We start from the raw sequence: 4,005 nt of genomic DNA on the forward strand, positions 1-4,005 counted from the left end.
AATTAAAAAATAATTAGAATGTATATATAAATAATTTATAAATAGTTAATAAATGTTGTAGTGGGGACCACTTTTGAAAGTGTAGGTGAATTGCAGGTGTGTAGGTGGTAATTGCAAAAGCTGACGTGGCACAGTTGAAAGTGTTGTAGGTGAATTGCAGGTGTGTAGGTGGTAATTGCAAAAGCTGACGTGGCACGGTTGAAAGTGTCGTAGGTGAATAGCAGGTGTGTGGAAAATAATTGCAAAAGCTGATGTGGCACAATTGAAAGTGTAAATGGATTGCAGGGATGTGGATGGTCTAAGGTTTCAATAATTGTATATCTATCAAACACTTGGCGGGCATGGTCGATTGAATTAGTACTATGGTTTTGTTGGGGAACTGGGCAGTTTTCGTCTGAACTAGAATCCGAGACGTCGGAGAAAGTTAACTGGGCAAGTGACGAAACTGAACTAAATCGGATAATAAGGTCGTGTTTGCGCAAATTACGGCGAGAAACTGACCTGATTAAAGGAACCCACATGGAAGTAAAACGAAGATGGAATTTGCTCTGGACGCTATACAGTTCATAACAAGAAATTGCCTCTGGAATTAATTGGTTGGGATTAAGGAGACGCCTTTTCAGAAAAGCTGTAGTCTTCGTTGTGGTTTCCGGCAGCGGTTGAAGATTTGGCGGAGCAACGGCAGGGTTTAAACGAATGAAGTCCTATTCTTGAATCAAGATGCATGATGTCTATTGAAAACCCCTCAACTATATAAAATGACAAAATGCTATCTAAACTATTTGTCAGCTTACATTTTAGGTCCTTCAGAGAAAAGTAGCACTAATTGGTTTCTATTGCACTTTCTTCTATCAGAAAAATTAACAAAAAGCATTTTAATCAATGTTTTAAAAAGCGTTCAACTTCGGGGCGGTTTACTTCAACGGGTCATTTGTTTCACCGAATGAACGATGACTAAAGGGTCGAAAATTTTAAGAGCGATTATAATGATGGAGAGTCTTACTCGATAAGCTCTTATTAGTTAATAGTTGCATACGCTATTGTGGACTACAATCTTACCAAGTAAAGTAAGTTAGAGTATTGACTCTTAATAGTAAGTGCTTATCGGGTAAGCGTTTGGGTAAACGACCCCTTAGTTTACCGAGGCATGCTTCGATCTTCAACATTACCCTTTTGGGTGTTGGTAGCTAAGTGTATATTGAAATAGATGACGTTTTCTGCCACAAGATCGCTCTTCCATGTATAACAACATATGCAGATTTAACCTGCAACATAACAGGCAACCATCATCCTTGTGTAAAAATGCATACATTGAACTAAAACTTGATGTTGGAGGCAGTGAAAACACCATTAGTGTCTAATGTACTAAAACCAAGGTTCTAAATGGCATGAGACGTCGCATGGCGGTGAGGCCAAGCCTCAAGTCTCAAGACCATAACGAAGCCATGGTGTTTTTCAAGACGTGACTTGTGACGCCAAATCCTTATATCATATATCATATTATTTATATGTGTATATATATAATTTAAACTACGTTAAACATTAAAAGCTACCAAATAACACACTAAATAGGTAAAAAAGAATCAAATATTGCTTTAAAAAAACTAGGCATTACAGGCTTAACATGGCTTGAGATACAAGCTAAGCCATGACACGCCATTGCGGCAAGCCTTTTAGAAGAGTGACTAAAACATGGTGTTGGTATGCAAACAAGACAGGACGGAACTGGCTTGGCGAGAGCGAGCTAGGCGGATGAAAGAATGGTAGAAGTTTCAATTTGACATGGTTGGTTTAGTAATTTACATATCTTGTTCCCATCTCCCTAATTTTTGTTCCACCTATTTTGGTGGGGCAAAAAAAATTACATCTTTGCCCCACTCAATCTAGTCTCCGTTCTAATTGTCAAAGCCAAAGTCGAACAACAGGTTTTTATTTTGTCATGTGTCAGCTCATGCCATACTCACTCCATCATGGAAATTTATTGCAAGTTTGCCACACATAATGAAAGCACAAATATCTTCACATTCAAGTCATTTTGATCTAAAATAACTTTATACCATTCATTCTGCAATTACTTTCCTAGCTTTACTGCACATCATCTTAATATTGTTAAGAGACTTAGGAGTCGTTTATTAAATGCTTGTTTGGTAAGTGTTTACCGGATAAATTTTCTTATCGGATGAACATGACAAGGGCCAAGAATCTTACCGGGTAAGAGTGATGAGAAGGATGTAGAGTCTTATCCGGTAAATGAAGATGACAACTCTTACCCAGATAAATGCTTGTCCGGTAAATTGTTGCATTCGATACGTTTTGATGTACTAAAATCTTATGCATCAACATAAATTATAATGTTAGACTCCTACATATAAGCATTTGGGTAAAGAGCCCCTTAGTTTCTTTAACATATCACAGTTTGAATATGTGTGGATTCATATGCATATGGTTCCCAGTAGTCGCTTGGACTGCTTATCACCATGCCTTTTGATACAATAACATAGACGAGAAAGGAAAAACTTACGTGTCAACATCTAATGCGTAAAGAGGTAAATGAAACGTTAGAAAGCTGATTAACATTTGATTGATGTAAAAAGATGGGAGTCCATCAGAAGAAGCCCAGCTGGTTACATGGGCCAAGGATGCACCGACCTGTTATCCTTCCACTGTTTGGAGGGAGAGGTTTTCGCAGCTCTGTGAAGCCAGCCTAACGCTTTGCCTTCTACTTTAGGAACCATGAAGTCCAGGCCTTCGTCTAACCCACATGGTCCAACTCCAAACTTGGAATGGGCAAGCCAGATTTTGCAACCATCGAACCCAACCAATCTGGGCTCAATCACAGTTCAACCATCTTAATGCCCTCACACGAGTCACAGGCTCGCGTTACCAAGCCCGGCGACAATCCAACTCCATTTGTTGTTTATAAACAGGCCGGTTTCATCTACTCCGTCTCGATGTGGGAATGAGATTAAAGCTTTTGTGCTCCGTTTTTCTCTGATTTCTCCCAAAATACGTCGTATTCTTCCCCTGGTGCACCAATAAGTGAAGTTGAGATGGAAAGGGTTAGGTTGTGTATGCTTGTTTTTGAGAACTCTAAATCAAGTCAAGAATGGTGTTTAGATTCATGAAAATGAAACCAAAAATGAGGTTTTATTGAATTTGAAACAGATTTAATCGAACGAGGGTATGGAGAGTTTATGTAGATGAGCGGTTCATCTTCCCTTTTTTCTGTCATCTCTGTGTGTGTGTGTTTAAGAAGAGTACAGAGCAACAGGGTGTTAAGAGTGATGGTTAATATAATTACAATTTTGCCCCTGCGGTACATGTGGGTCCATCCCACCTTCAGAATTGTATTAAAATGTTAGAAATCCTCCCTGGTAATTTTTTTTATCTTTTATCAAATTAAAAATCCATAATGGTTGTTTTTATGGATTTATGTAAAGTTTTAAACATTTAAATATTCGGATTCTTTAAAGTTTTAAATATTTAAAACTTTTATTTTCATACCTAATATGCAAAGTTCTAAATATTTAATTATATAATAACCGGTTAATGATTCCTATTTTGAGTAACGCACTTTTAAAATTTATAAGACGACAAACTAAGTATAAAATATGCTAATAAACTATTTTATAGGATTTAAGTTTACAAGATGGAACAATAAAGTGTTTTATCTGTAAATGTTGTAATAAGTTTGTAGGACATTTTTTGAACGTCTTAACAAGATTTTTATGATATTTTAAAAAAACGTCATATTAACTATTTTATAGTACATTATTTTAAAGTGTGTTCTATAAATACATTTTTATAGGACATTTTTTTCAAATAGTGTCATATAAAATGGATAATATGACGCTTTATTTAAAAATGTCTTAAAAAACTTATAAAGACGTTCAAAAATGTTCTATAAACTTATTACTAACACTTTTATAGATGATGTTTTATTTTTTACTAGAAGGGTTCTCGCACAATGAAGAGAGATAATCTTTATTTTAATATTTAGTTTTA

At 36.0% G+C, this 4,005-nt stretch overlaps 1 pseudogene; it reads right to left on the minus strand.

The window, feature by feature from the left end:
* Positions 1-645, minus strand: part of LOC112528558 — a 2,936-nt pseudogene extending 2,291 nt beyond the window's left edge.
* Between the last annotated feature and the right edge of the window lie 3,360 nt (positions 646-4,005).

This window comes from Cynara cardunculus (genome assembly GCF_001531365.2).
Source record: "Cynara cardunculus var. scolymus isolate 2C chromosome LG 15, CcrdV1, whole genome shotgun sequence".
Taxonomy (NCBI): Eukaryota; Viridiplantae; Streptophyta; class Magnoliopsida; order Asterales; family Asteraceae; genus Cynara; species Cynara cardunculus.